Consider the following 16,308-nt stretch of genomic DNA (forward strand, 5'->3'; position numbering starts at 1 on the left):
AGGCCAAAGCCAGAGGTTCAGGGCTCCTCTGGGTCTCCCATGTGGATGACAGGGAGCTGCTCACTCAAGCTATAGTCTCCTGTCTCTCAAGTTCAAACCAGCAGGAAGCTGGATTGGCATCCTCAAAATCCTCAAATTTTCCTTATTGTCTTAACAATGCCTTTTACAGAATTTGTGTGAAGAGGGGAAAAAAGTTTCAGTCCAAGATCAGGAATTGCACGTATTTGTCTCTTTCATCTAAAACAGCTATCTGAACGCCTTTTTCCTTTCATGACATAGAATGAATGAATAAATGATAGGTTTTATCTCCCACAGTAAAATCTGCCTTGGGCATATGAACCGCACAGCTCCTTTTTGAGCACGATTTGATCGAGCTGTCCACAGATCATTTCACTTTCTGTGCTCTTATCTGAGTGCTCAACACGGATCACTGTGTGATTTAGGAGTTACTAGAAACGAACAATAAAGGAGCCATTCAGGAAAAAGAGCGTAGTTATTAACCAATCTGTGACAAATACAGAACTCTTCAAGATGTCAATCCCTAGAGGCTTCCGATGACATCTACAAGTCACTTTAGAACTTGGTTGTCTCCTGAGAAAGGAGTGAAATCAAAAAAAGTATTTAGAACAAGGAAATGGATGGAAGGTTAAAAGGCAAAACTGGAGCATAAAATGGGTTATCTCTGGTCCCCTGCCCCAACAAGTCTTTTTATCATTTCTGAAACCCAGTTCTATGTAAAGTTCAACATCGGCCTTTGCAGCTCACTTGGTCCTTATCACTAGGAATGCAGGAGGAGCAGGGAACATAGCAAACACTGGCTTCTCATCTAGATGATATATTCTGGCATTTCTAGAAAGAAAGATCCCTTGAAGAGGAGAAGCTGCTTCCAAGAAAAATATTCTTTCTCTGAACAAATCCAGAAGTTCTAGTCAAATTTATGTCTTTCATATTACCTTTAGAACAGAATCAACCTCTAGGTAGAGTAAAGCCTTCTTCCTTACATTAACTAAAATCTGTAAGTTCTAAGTCTGTTGTGGAGTGGACTAAGCAGCTGTTTGCATCGCCACCAGCGGCTCCACTTCCTATCCAGCCTCCTGCTAATGCACTTGGGAAGGTAGTAAATGAGGCTGTAAGGTCTCAGGCACCTGCTACTCCATGGGCGAGCAAGATAGCGCTTCTGGCTTCAGCCTGGCCCAGTCATAGTTGTTGCAATCATTTAGAGACTGGATCAGCATATGCACAGCTTGCTCGTTCTCTCTCTTTTTCTCCTCTCTCTCTCGTCACTCTGCCTTTCAAATAAATAAATGTTTCTTAAAAATACCTGAGTCCAAAACACTTCATTAAAAAAATTGTTCAAAATCAAACCTCGATACATTTGGTTCTTTTCATAGGAAGAATATCCTTTTAAAGTTTAGATGCTTGGGCTGAATTCAAACATATCCGATCAAATTTTTCAACTAAGTGCAGGAATTTCTTGACTTGAAATTCTTCACAGCCAGTGCCGGGTAGAGACAAGGAAGTCAAAAGGCAGTCCTGGGCTAGAAGCTGCCATTTGCATTTGGACTCTAAAGCCACAGATGGTTTGATTTCCTCACTGGGAACATGATAGAGAAGTGGTATAAGGCATTCCACTGCTAGAAAATATGACTTAGTATGAAATGTATTTGCAGTTACTGCCAAGTTTATGTTTAAGCACTGGGAGCAGAGAGCTCTCAGCTCATCTCCACTCCGAGTCCTAAAGTCCTGAGGGAGGACTCAGGCCATTGGAGTCCTGCTGAGACAGGAGGACATCTCCCACTGAGTCCTTCAAACCTTCTTGGAGGCAAAGCAAGACAAAAGAAAGTTGCTTGGCTTCCAGAGTAGACTGGACAGGCCCCTCCTCTGAAGAGCTGGTCAGTCCCCCGGCCAGACTCTGCTGTCTGCCAGGTCTTCAGCAGCCGCCGGGGAGATCGCATCACACTGTTTGGCTGCACAAGCCGATGGTTTGCACTGCTCCCCACACATCCAGCCAGCAACAACAGTCCCTGTGACTGTTTATCCCTGACACCCCTAGCCCCCTACCCCACCCGGTGCAAGTGTTTACAACATTCTCCAGAAGGCCACTAAACTGAATGGGCAAAAGGCTTGCCTGAGGAGCTTTGTGGATTTATCAGGATAAGGAGATAATTCCACCTGCCCCAACTGAATCTTTAACTTGAGAGTTCCTGAGATTTGAGAATTCTTAAGTATCTACTTCCAGCAAAGGAGAATTCACAGATTTGAGTCTGTTCTGACACTTCAACAAGTCACCAATCTGAAGCGAGCAATGCTGCTGAGGGCACTGACCCAACTCCCACTAGGATCTAACTGACCTGGACAGTAACCCGAGATCCCTTAGTGGGCCTTCTAAAGTAGGGTGTGGAAGCTAAGGCATAGAACGCTGGTTGAGTTTTCCAAATGAATTAAGGTTAAGGCACTCAACCCATCTCGGGAAAAATGGTATTCAAGTTTATCAACTACTGACAAACACTATGATCAGAATTAATATCAGTTGCTTGGTGTTAGTCATTCATGTGTACATTCAGTCAATATTTATTGAGCACCTACTGTGTGCTAAGTCCTAAGCTAGGTCGTGTGGTACACTAGTGAAAAAACCTAATGTCCTTATTGTAATGGAGCATATATTATCCCAGGGCAAAGGAAGAAAAGAAAAGAAAAAAAAAAAAAACTAAGTATATCAGATGGCAAGAATTGGGAAGAAAATGAGACCAGTTTAATAGAGATTTGATAGCAAAGCAGTTCCACTTTATATAGCATTGGTCATGAGCAACAACACAGAAACACTGATACCCCACCAAAGCTCTACAGGAGCATCTAGGAAAGAGAATTCCAGGCAGGACATTGTACAAATAAAAAACACTCAACGTGTGGGGCTGCCTGGAAGATTCTGGATATGTGAAGTGTCTCCAGAAACGGGCAGGTGACAGAGGAGTCTCAAAAATGTGAGGGTCCATGGAGAAGGAAGATTTGGCTTAGAGAAAAGGAAATGTCATTGGTGGACCTGGTGTTGGGGTGGACATGGTCCCCAGAGAGGGTGACCATGGCTGCGATTAACTTTTAATCTCACTTGCCTCCTGATTTCTTGGCACAAAATCAGTGTCAACCTGGCAAAGAATACAGATATGAGGTGTGATATATGAGGCAGGAGGGACCGTTCCTGTTGAGTGTGAATACGGAATCATTCCTTCTTTAGCCTCCAGGATTCCTTACACCTGCGCTGTCCAATAAGGCAAGTAAAAAATAACAAAAGGACATTTTTTAAATTAGTAAATAAGTAATTATTTGTTTTTTTTTAAAGATTTATTTTATTATTTTTTTATTGGAAAGGCAGAAATACAGAGAGGAGAGACAGAGAGGAAGATCTTCCGCCCGATGACTCACTCCCCAAGTGAGCGCAACGGCCAATGCTATGCTGATCTGAAGCCAGGAGCCTCTTCCAGGTCTCCCACGCGGGTGCAGGGTCCCAAACCTTTGGGCCGTCTTCGACTGCTTTCCCGGGCCACAGGCAGGGAGCTGGATGGGAAGTGGGGCTGCCGGGATAGAACCGGCACCCATATGGGATCCCGGGGCGTGCAAGGCGAGGACCTTAACCACTGCGCCACCGCGCCGGGCCCAACAAGTAATTATTTGTGAGGCAGTACAAATGGATGTCCTAAAAAGTGAATGCAGACAGGCTTTGCGCAAACAGTCAAGTGGTTAAAGTCTGCACCGGGATCCCATATGGGCACTTTTCTAATCCCAGCAGGCCCCACTTCTCATCCAGCTCCCTGCTTGTGCCCTGGGAAATCAGTTAAGGATGGCCCAGGGCCTTGGAACGCTGCACCTGTGTGGGAGAACTGGAAGAGGCTCTGGGTTCCTGGCTTCAGATTGGCTCAGTTTTGGCTGTTGTGGCCACTTGTGGAGTGAATCATTGGGTAGAAGATTTTCCTTTCTGTCTCTCCTCCTCTCTGTATATCCGGCTTTCTAATAAAAATAAATAAATAAATTTCAAAAACAAAACAAAACAAGAAGAGTGAATGCAGACAGGAGACCATTAGCACAACAACTCACAATCATTAGACCCAAGCAGGAGAGGGAGGCACCTGCGGGAGGCTGGTCCCTAAGCAGAGTGTGCTTTAACCCAGCAAACTCTCACATCCATCTGGGACTTCTTTTATAAAACAAGGAAAAATGGTAGTGGGAATGGTTTTGGCTCCAAAGCCCCAAAGGTTCACTGAAATGTGTTGTTTCCTTTCTACAATGTGAAGCCAGAACTCCTTGTCTTCTGTTTTGCATACAGCTGTTTATGTATGAATTGATTTCGAGGGTCCAACGTGGCACAACAGCTATTTTGAAGACAGAAGAAGAAAACATTAAGTTCAATGATTGGCCAAGAAGCGAATGCCCATTTTATCAATGATGATTTGCAAGGCACAGGGTTGTATTCATCTGATCAAGAAGTACCAACCAATTATATCCCTGCTTGTCTGGTCTGAGAGGTGATGTGCCCTTAACTAGGTCACACTGGCCTCATGAGGCCTCAAGTCAGAATTCTCCCAACTGGAACTCCCAGGTGGGCCCCCTCAGTCTTAAACACAAAACTCCAATCGTGACTAACCCACCCCATGGAAAAATAGGGCCTCTTCTGTACCAACATGTGGACAACACCTGGGTCGAGGAAGCAGCAAGGATTAACGCAGCGAAGGAAACAACACCTTAACATCTGCACAGGCCTCAAGGAACCAACACTGTTGAAAAGCTCAAGGTACTCTCTCTCCTTAGGGAAGCTCAAAAGCCTTCCAGAAAATCATCAATCTCACACTGTCTGATTTTATACTAGTGCAGAACCATGTCAAGATACTGGAATCCCTTTCCATCCCCAAATTAAGAAAACCAGAGTATATAATAAGCTCAGATACTGTGAGCTCTACCCATTAATCAATATCAGCTGTAGACTTCAGAAGCAGCGCACTCATCCTGGGTCCCGCTACCACCCTGTGTATCATACCCTTGTCTTGAGTGTGAGGGAAGAAAAGTTTTCTCTACTGATAATGGTGGTTCTGTGAGCAGAATCCACAAATCATTTCTTGAGAACTTCATGCAATGGCGAAACTATGATTTATGAGTCAAAACAGCTTCTCTTTTTAGTTTTTGAACACAGTAAATTGTAGCCAAGACTTTAATCATAGGGTAAAAGACTTCTTGAAACTTTGAATGGAATTTAACAATGCTAATAACTATTTATAAAACACATGAATGCTTTTGTCAAAACACATAGATGTGTATGACAAAAAAAAAGAGGGAATTTTACTTAGAGTCAAAGGACTTCTTTCTCAAGAAGATGAAGGCCTTTTTTTAATCAGGAAAGCATAATATCAGGACGATTGTAAGACTTCATTTTATCTATTCAATTTTACTTATGGGAAAACTGAAGTCTTAGAGAAGTCAGTGGGTTCTTTTTCACACAGGCAGCCGGTAGATGGGACAGGACCCCGGATCTCCTTACTCCATGGCTGTGACCCCTTGTTCACAACAGTCCTTTCTTAGAAATATGGGGCCAGTTCACATCCCCAAATCATTCACATAGGTACAACCTTTAAAAAATATACGCCCAAAGCTTTATTGAACTTTTGTTGGTGCTGGATCAAATGATTTTGCTTAATGGTAGAAGCTTAGGGTAAACATCAAGCTTGGTTATAAACGAAATCTTGCTTCAATCTACGAAAATTTCTGTGCTGGAAAAAAAAAAAAATCCCTTCCAGCCTGATGTTTTTCTGGCGTGTGTTCTGGACTTTCAGTGAGTGGGCCCACTTATTGAAGACAGCTGCGTCCATTGTTTATGAATATTATGGATGCTGAAAACCTAATAACAAAACCAAAAATTCTCCAGAGTCACCCCCTCTCCTTTTCTTGAACTCTGAAACTGAAAAGAAAATGTACTTCCCACCCACATCAACAGGAGTCACTCCTGGCATCTGTCAATCACATTCAGAACCCAGGCTTAAGAGGAAAAGGCTCCGTAAGCCAACATGCATGTATAATCCACTATGCAGAACAATATCAAAGCTTCATTTCATCAAACAAATGCAGGAGGAAATTCGCATCTGTATCTACCCACGTGAATGGTGTAGTAAGGCTGATTTTTTATATTCATTTTAAAATAAAAAATAACTCTCCTATGATTGAATTCTATTTCTTAAACTCTGACCCAAGGATACTCCTTCAAAACAAGTAACTGTTTCTGTTGATATTTGATTATGAACTTATATATAATCAGAACCAAAATGAAACAGATATCTTCCCCCCCTGAAAGAGAATGTCATGGAAAAACCACAGTCTTCCTTTTTTTATTTATCAGATCAGTTTTTGTTTTGTTTAATTCTAGCAATATTCAGAGGCTTAAAAATCCTCACATAGTTTTTGTAATTGAACATCTGGAATATGACATTGTTAACCATGACCACATTTTGTCTGATCGTTACGTGTATCACAGAGAACCAAAGAGAGGCAGCAGGAAAAAGAAAGGCGGTATATAGAACTGTGTGTGATCAATGTGCTTGACATTGGAGCTCACCGGTCATTTGTACATTTCATGGGGCTGCTTATACTGAAGATTCACCCAGATCCTGGGGCCGGTTCCCTTCTCAAGAAGCAGACTCTGCTCAGTACTTGAGGCTGGCTGTTCCAGCTCAGAGCCTGAGAAGGCAGGTGGGTTTCCGAGGGTGACGCGCTGTTTCTCCCTCAGCGCAGGCTCAGAGGTGGGCTCTGGGAGAGGACGGGGATGTGAGGGGAATGTTCTCTTCCCCTGGTGGGTTTGTGGTTCAGTGACTCCGTGTGATCCAAACACATGGCTGCCTACACATCACACAAATGGTACCGTTTAAAATTCCATTCAGAGGGAATGGTGGTAATTGAAGCCATTCTCAGGACCACAAAAGCATTGCCACCCTCCAAATAGAACATTTGAATGACATTTAAAAGGTGCCAAAATGTGTAATCAATTCATTCAAAAGATATTTCCTGAGTATCTAGTGTGTGCAATACTCCGGGATGATTATTCAAAGAGTGATGAAGATAGCTATGAAAAGGAACCGTGGGTACTTTATAAATGCCAGGTGACCCTGCAGAGCCGCAGACTGCAAGGAAAGAGAGGGCTCCAAGAGCTCTAAAATCACAGGAAAAATGGAAGTGGAGGGGAAGGGAGGGACACCGGAAGGGCATAGGCACCACGCGGCAGAAATAAGGAGAGGAATGGACAGAACAGCTAATTCAGAGGCACCAATCTTCAAAAGAAAACAGAAAGTTAAAGATCAGAGTAAACACCAAAAGTTCTGAAAATGTGGTGGCAAACTAATATACTAATCTCTGTGGATCCACGCACATTAAAAGAAAAAAAGAGTATTTTTAGCCTGAATGCAGGATTAGACAAGGAAAGCAAAGGGGCATTTCCCACCCTGAGCCAAGAGAAAGAAAGAAGGAAAGAGGAGGAGAAGGTGGAGGTGGGAGAGAAGCGGGAGGAGGCACTGCAGGACCTCACAGAATGACTTCATGCCGGTGTGGCGGCAGACACTCAGGGTCATCATCTCTTGGAGAAAGAGTTGGGGCCCGGCGCAGTGGCGCAAGTGGTAAAGGTCCTCGCCTTGCACGCCTGGGATCCCATATGGGCGCCGGTTCTAATCCCGGCAGCCCCGCTTCCCTTCCAGCTCCCTGCCTGTGGCCTGGGAAAGCAGTAGAGGACGGCCCAAAGCCTTGGGAACCTGCACCCGCGTGGGAGACCCGGAAGAGGCTCCTGGCTTCGGATCGGCATAGTATCGGCCCGTTGCGCTCACTTGGGGAGTGAATCATCGGACGGAAGATCTTCCTCTCTGTATATCTGCCTTTCCAATAAAAAAAAATGATTAAAAATAAATCTTTAAAAAAAAAAAAAAAAGAAAGAGTTGGAGATGCAAGAGGAGAAAGTTCCAGAAAGGAAAATATCCTGGACTCATTACATTTGGGAGCTAACAATGTTGAGTCACTTTCCTCCTAGTAAACATATTTGGATAAATTTGTAGAGATTGGAAGAAGACACAGAATTTGAGCAGACTCAGCCACTGTCTACCATGGAATGCACAAACTCAGGTCAAAGTGCATATAATGCATATTTTCATTATTTTTTTTAAAAACACACCTTAACATAACTAGCAGAGGATTAATATCCATCATACACACATGAGCTAATAAACTTTCACCACCCAATAGAAAATTTAAAAATAAAATAAAAAGCACAATTTACAGAAGACTTGATGAACATACAGAAAATGGTCAGTTTAAGAAATAACTACCAGGATTGAGATTGTGGCACAATGGGCTAAGCCACCAGCTGCAATGCATATGGGCTGCTCCACCTCTACTTCAGGTGCCTACTAACGTGCCTGGGAAAAAAAAGCAAAAGATGCCCTAAGTGTTTGGGCCCCTACACTCACGTGGGAGACCCTGATGAAGGTCCTGGCTTCTGGTTTTGGCTTGGTCCATCCTCAGCTGTTGTGATCACTTGGAGAGTGAACCAATAGATGAAATATCTTGTTTTCTCTCTCCATCTCCCTAACTCTGCCTTTCAAATTCATAAACAAATCTTTAAAAAAAAAAAAGAAGGAAACACATTCCATGAAAACAATATTCCAAAATGGAAAATAGTTTAAAAAAAAAGGGCAAGCCCCATCAGCCAATGGGCACCATGTTTGTTTTTTCTTGTTGTTTTAAGATTTATTTTATTTTTATGGGGAAGTCCAGCTCCCTGTTTGTGGCCTGAGAAGGCAGTAGAGAACATCCCAAAGCTTTGGGATTCTGTACCCTGGTGGGAGACCTGGATGAAGCTCCTGGTTCCTGGCTTTGGATTGGCTCCTCCCCAGCCATTGTGGCCACTTGTGGAGTTGACTAGTGGATGGAAGATCTTTCTTTACCTCCTTCTCTTTGTATATCTGTCCTTTCAATCAAAATAAGCATTTATTTCCACCTTCGAAAGCAGAGGCAACGAAAGTGGCTCTGTCTGAAACACTATTCCATTTTCTCTGTGTATGCATAATTTCTTGGCAAGGAGTACTCTGACAGATCATACTCTCTTCATTCTCCAGCTGATGTGAAGGTAACAGATATGTGGTCTTCATTCACTCTGGCATTATGGTGACATATGCTTCGGCTGAAAGCCCAAGGCGGAATCTGGTATGAGTTTAAACTTGCTTAGACTTGTGAACTTTAGAGACAGAAAACATAATTCACTTATATTATTGTGTTAATATTTTGCATAGATTTGGGGCTCTCTTAAGAATGTTCACATCACTATTTTTTATCCCTTGAACTATCTGGTGGTGGTTGTTCACTTGTAGACTAAAATGGAACTTCCAAGTTTCCAGTGTCTACAAACAACCTCAAAATTACCCTGGTTAGTGGGGATTGAATAGATGGGAACAAAATCACGTGGAACTTCCTAATCAAGCAGTGTAGGGTTTTGACTCTTGTTAGTTCCTTAACTTTGGACAAGCTATTAAACTAAAAATCTCAGTTTCTGCATTTAAAAACAAACGATAATGCTTCCTAGGCTAGAGGATCCTTTTAAAAATTAACATTAAAGTACTTGACATACCTGTCACAAAATAGCTATTATTATCATCAGTAATTCCTTTGTAGACAAATCATTTGCTCTTTTTTACATATATGCTCAAATCTCGTATGAAAGATTTCCTTTCCAACTATTTTTCTTGTTGGGCTCATTGTAAAAGTAGTAGTACACTACGTTGAAAAATAACTTTGAAGACACTTGAGTTCCAGATGAAGAAATTATCACAATAATTTGCCACAATGCAAACAGAAACACTGCAGCAATTATACCAATATTTTATACAAGTTTCGAAAACTCCTCTGAAGCTTTTTGGCCCACACTAGCTAGCTAAACTTCCCACATTGATCTAATTCGTTCAATAATTGCTCAATTCTCCAATTCATTGCCCAGCTGGAGCCAAATTTTTCCCCACGGACAGGGAAGATATAATGACAGCTTATGACTAAAATGCACCAAATTGCACAAATTACCACAAGTAAGGCAGAGGCCACGAAAGGGGATCCAGGCACCAAGGGTCCTGAGTCCCCAGGTCAGAGCTGAAGCACAGAGGTTGGGAGACACTGCCAAATCATCCTAGGACCAGAGACCTGGGGAAGCTGCCCCTCAGCTTCTTATTCCAGGTGCATGATTTGGGCTGGAGACCCTGGAATGGGAAGCAGTTGCACAGTCTGCCCTCACGCTGGAGCACACCATCAACTCCAAGGAATGAGAATTATGCCTTCTTTTAAGACATCTGCCACAACAAGTGGCTACGTCATTGTCCATGATTTCCTGCCACTGCAACTTCCTGCCACCATGAATTGTGGGAATCTACAAAGCTTAGAGAACAGGAATGCCATACTCATTGCATTCAAAGCAACTTGCAGTGGTGCCACAGCAGCAGCTGAATGTAAATCCGGCTCTGTCTCTAAGCTCCTCCACAGGGAAGGACATCTCTCTAGTCCCTGCTGAACTGGTAAAGATGGAACATTTTGAGGGGATGGAGTAGGAAGTGAGAGAAGGAGGACAAGAGTAGGGGAAACGCGGGAGAGCGAGAAGGAGGGAGGGAAGGGAGAAAGGAAGTAGAAATAGAAGGGAAAATAAAGTCAGCACTCCGATGTTCACAAATTCAGTCGTTATTAACAATAGCCATGGTGTGCCAAGTACTTGAGGATCCAAAGTCACCATTTTAATTTGACAGTTGGTGCCAAATAAAATCATTACACATAAGAATGGAACAGGTGTGCTACAGAAGAGCCTCCCAACAGAAGTCACCTTGTCTTGGTATTCACTTGATCTTAGCCAATAAGGCCGAGAGGCAATGGTCTTGGGATTCATTGTAAGCTTCCCTAACAAGTATTCAGGCTTCCAGGTACAGGATAGGCAGACACTGAAAGAATGGAGCCATGGCATGGCAGGGGTGCGGAGTGGGTGGAAGGATAAGAAATGAGAAAGAAGAGGAAAAATAGGCTGGGTAAAGGTAAGGGGATACTAAACCACAGCTTCTCAAACTTTGTTTTGGCAAATGGATCCTCTGGGATCTTGTCAAATGGCAGAGTGCAGTTTCATGAACCTGGAACAGGAACAGAGATTCTGCATTTTTTAAACAGGCTTCCAGATGACATGCATGCTGCTGGTAGGCATCCACAACCTTTCTAGCAAGAATGAAGAATGTGTGAAGGCCAGAGTGGCCAGAGCAGAGGAGGGGCAAAGGGAGAGGGGAGAGGATGAAGCCAGAGAGGTTGGCAGAGGCTGGGCATGCTAAGTCCTGCAGAACATCTGAATGAGTCCAGCCCAGATTCCATGGAAAAGCTCCATTGTCTTGCTTCTCTCCAAGCAACCTTCCCCAGAGTTTCTCTTTCCCTGGGAGACAGCACTGTGCAATATCTCCTGTGTTAAGTGAGAGCAAAGGTGTTTATGGACTTCAAGGCTTCTAAGAGCCAATAAAGCACAGCTCCTTCATCACAGACAGCCCATTAACAACCCATGTTTATTCGTAAAACTACTCTGACCTTAATATGCCTTTGTCAGCAAAAGTAATTGATCTTGGCCAGTTAATTTGGCTGGTTTTACAGATTGAGGACTTGCCTACAACTCTGCGGGCTGTATTCCTTTCTGTTAGCTATTCCAGGAAGGCTGAACCCCTGAGGTTCTTCAAATAGTATGATTTCAAAAGAGACAGAGTATGTACATGTCTGCCTGGCACCTTGGTCACTACTCTCACAGGCATGAAGATGGGCTTAACAGAAATGTCTCTGTCACACTGCCACCATATTCCCTTTTTGGAAGACTTCACTCAGCAATGGCACACAAAGCCATCTATTGTACAGTAAGAAAGGTAGTAAAAAAAAAAAAAGAAAGGAAGGAAGAAAAGCAAAAGCAGTGGGCACTTGGCACAGTGGCTCACAGTTCAGTCACCATTTGGAGTATTTCAAACAGCAGTGTCTAGTTTGAACTGGGCCACTCTGTTCCCATCCAACTTCCTGCTGGAGAGGTGACAGCTCAAGTACTTTGGTCCCGACCACTGGCATGAGAAACCCAGAGCCAGCCCTGACTTTTTCAGGCATGCGTGGAGTGAACCAGCAGATGAGCAATATCTCTCCATCTCCATCTCCCTCTCTCTTTCTCTGACTTTCAAATAAAATTAAAGCAAACACGATTTTTTAAAGGAGGCAAACATATGCTTTAACCATAGCTCAATATATTCCATATATTATTCTTATTCAGAAAGAATCATTGTTCCATTTTAAAATGAATGTAGCGTCTATTCCCACTAAAGGCAACCCATAGGGAACACACTCTAACATGATTCAATATAATAACTATAGGGAACAGCTTAAGGAACTCCAGTCATCACTTCCCCCACTGGCACCAGGACTCCTGAGAAATCATTCTCTCGGTGCTATTACTTACATCATGGGTAAGTGGAGACAATCCAGTTGAACAAGTGCTAATAACTACATTCTACAAGTGAGTCATGATGATATTTACACCTAAAAATGCTGGACCCTCTGCTTCTGGAATGGGTCAGAGCAAAACACTGTGAAATCCTCACCAGATAGCTTTGAATGTTACCATGTTCTCAACCGTCTGGAATGCCACATATACTGTCCTGACCAAAGTCAGGATGTCAGATCATGTGTCAGGCATTTGTTTCATTATCCAAGGCATCCATCTCAATTTTTTTCTGATGGTCTCTGTCACCACATCATAGCAACACAGGCAGGCAGATTTTCATACAGCTGAAGGGTGTACCCAAGGGGACGGGGCTTCACACACAAGCCACCCAGCATCTACAATGTTTACTTGTTGAGCACCTCAACGGGCTGACAACTCATAAGAGACAGAAAACCAAAACAAGGATACTCACAAACTCAACACCCCAGGCAAAGAATATGCTAACGATAGCGGGATGTATAACTACATATAGGTTCTAGGCAAGAATGGGTTGGTAGCGTGAATGGGCAGAACTGTTCCAGCTGGGGAGAGAAAATATGACTGTTTGTCAACTGTGAAGCTCATTTCACTGAGCACCTAGGGTGCAAGGCATTGAGGATAGAAAGATGATGATAGGGCGAAAGTTCAGCACAGCAGTTGTGGACGCTGCTTGGGATGCCCACATTCAGTAGCTCAGTGTCTGACTCCAGTTCCAGCCCTGCTTTCAACTCCAGCTTCCTGCTTGTGTGCACAGCCTTGGAGACAGCACCTGACAGCTGAAGTAGTCGATTCCCTCCCACCCACATGCTAGGCAAGAGCTGCTGGCTCTTGGTTGCAGCCTAGCCCAGCCTCGACTGCTGAAGGTATCTGAAATTGAATCAGTGGGTGGGAGATCTCTCTGTACCTCTTTGTGATTTTCTCTTTCTGCCTTTCAAACAAAAGGAAAAGTGGTCAATCAATGAATTTTGGGGGAAAAAAAAACAGATAAATAGATGAAGCCATGGCCCTTTCTGCAACTAAAAGAACAGGTGAGTAAGTGCTCACCTGGAAGTGTGTGTGGGGGGGGGGGCAAAGGTGGTAGGTAGCAACTGACAGCAGAGAAGCATAACAGCATGTCCTCCACAGACTGTCTCTCCTTCCTTATGTGACTTCTATACCCTTCTTCCAAAGCCAACTTTGTCTCCCACAGAGCTACGCAGAGCTCATTTTAGGGTCTGCTTCTGGGATAATTCAGACACAGAACTATAAATGTATTTTTGTATGTGTATTTATAGTCAAGGTACATGTGTCTGTGGATGTGTGTACAAGTAAGTGTGGTTATTGATACAGACACAGAAACATAGGAATGTGTTATCATATAAACACAATCAGTTCTCTATATCCAGGAGTTCAACCAACCAGAAGTCAAAAAATGTTCAAAATCATTCCATCTGTGGTAAGCACAATCTTTGTCTTGCCATATTCCCTAAGCAATAGACTATTAATGAACGATTCTATAACATTTAAATTGTATGAGGTATTATCCATAATCTGAAGATGATCCAAAGTACACAGGAGAACTGTAAAAGTTAAATGTAAATACTACATCACTGTATATCATGGATTTAAGCATGCATACCTTTTGGTGTTCACAGAGAGCCCTCCCCCAAAAGAACATACAGTAGGAACAACATACTATATACTGTCAAGCAAGAGAATGGGACGATACAAATGTGCAAATGCTTAAACGTGCTTATATCTCTACAGAGAAGTGTATTTCAGAATGTTTGTGGAAATGCAATGAAAATATTTTGATAGCAAAATTTTGAAATCCATGCATAGCTTTTTCATAATACTCATTTTCCATGAACTTCTTGAATAGCCCTCAAGAAATATCAATATCTTTTTTTTACTTAAGCTGGGGAGGTTTTTACATGCCACCCTGTTCTGCAAGGGGAACCTACAGCCTACCACTGAGCAATCCTCCCTGCCATTTCCCTAGGGAAGCATTAGCCTCACTCCCGCCCTAGCTAGATGCCCTCTCATTGGGTGAGATGGCACCTTACTCCTCCAGGTACCATATGCACCTAAGCCTCCAAGCCAGCTGCTGGGCAGAGCTGGCATCACACCTTGTGGCAGCACAACATCTCTCCAAGGTTGTCACCCTCAAGTCCAGGCCACTTACTGTCAGGAGAGTTCTTTTTTGTTTCTTTGTTTGTTTTTGTTTTTGTTTTTAGTGCAGCACATCAAAAGACAGCCAAAATAAAATACTAAAATCCAAGTTATTTTAGAACAATCCACTACAAGAAAACTGACACCTCCGACTGTTGTCTTCGTGTAAAGAACTGCCCATATGACACTCCTCCATATCCAAGTCCACAAACATGTCCTACCCTTAATAAGATTAATCAAAGCCATTAGCTGAGCATGCAGAGAACTAACCCAAGAGAAGTCACCAAATGGAAAAGCTTGAGCAGGTAACACAGTATTGTGGTTCCTTCTTTTTTCAACCAAAATTGAGTGCAGGATTTCCAGAGCCCTTAACGTGGCCCTCAGGTGTGTCTCATACAACACATATTCTAGCTCAAAATACGTGGAGATCCAAATGCTTTCAGTGTGTGGACAAGATGACCCTCCTAGACAATCCTAAAGCTCATTTCCAGTACGAGGCAACCCTGAATGTCACAGGTGGAATGGCAGGGGAACTCTCCATCCTCCTCCCACTTTATACATTTCCTCCCCAAGAAGGCTCAGCTGCCTGACCTTGGCACGCCTTTGTCAGAAGACAGTTTACTCAGAGACACGTTTAAAATTTCCTACTGAAATACGCCTTGGGTTTCCTCAGTTGGCTCCCAAAAGAACAAAATTAATAACAAAAATTATCAGAAAATATTATAGCTTCCTCTGCAGAAGCAATAAAACCAGGAGAGGGGCAATATTAAATGGCAAAGAGAAATCATTTACACAAGAAAGCTATTGAGTTGTGGGTAAAGAGGAAAAACATGGAAATTGAGTTGAAAAATACATACTCGTGTTCATTTTCATTAGTAAATGATTCTTGGGTTTCTATAAACTGTATATATGTTATTTTCATATCCTAGTGTAAACATTTTATATCAAGATGTATAGCTACATATGACTCTGCTTTTTCTCCTTCTCATGTTCTGCTCCCATATATAAATACCATCCCTTTTCGGTCATGCTTAATCTGGACTCACTAGGCTGGGCACATGTGTGCTGTAGCAGGGATAAAGATTTTAAAAGACTCAAGTGCGATGATTGACGATACTCCACATCGGATTCTGCTTTGGTGCAACCGGGATTCTAGACTTCCCCCATGGATTTTCCTTTTCAGATTCTGAGATGCATTTCGAGGCACCAATAGCCTGGAAAATGCATGTTCTTTATTACAAATGACTTTTTAATATGTTGTAATAACTCCTTACTGTAAATAACTTGGAGCAGTTGATTAAGACTAGATTTCCCTCTACCACCACTAAATTTTTTACTCCAAGTTTAGAAGACATTAGCAAAAAAGATCTCTAAAACTGTAACCAGTTTCTTTTTTTTTTTTTACTGCTTAACACTCTGAAGATGTCCTTAGCACAGGGGTTAAAAAATGAACACACTTAGAAAGATACAAGTCTGGCTTTCTCTGAGTACTCCCAACTCTTCCTGCAACCCATCCTGTAGGGGCAGGCTCCTCCTGTCCATTCCCCTCACCTGTAAGTGACCAGCTTTCTTTCCACTGAATATACTGAAGCCACGCTGTGCTCAGGCCCATCTGCTTCTAGAAT

At 42.8% G+C, this 16,308-nt stretch overlaps 1 protein-coding gene across 2 annotated transcripts in view; it reads right to left on the reverse strand.

Moving 5' to 3' along the window:
• BMPER (BMP binding endothelial regulator) overlaps positions 1–16,308 on the reverse strand; it is a 231,678-nt gene that overhangs the window by 151,700 nt on the left and 63,670 nt on the right. The window lies entirely within an intron of this gene.

The sequence above is a fragment of the Ochotona curzoniae genome, unplaced genomic scaffold (genome assembly GCF_017591425.1).
Source record: "Ochotona curzoniae isolate NIBS_2020 unplaced genomic scaffold, NIBS_Ocur_1.0 scaffold_3835, whole genome shotgun sequence".
NCBI classification, from domain to species: Eukaryota; Metazoa; Chordata; class Mammalia; order Lagomorpha; family Ochotonidae; genus Ochotona; species Ochotona curzoniae.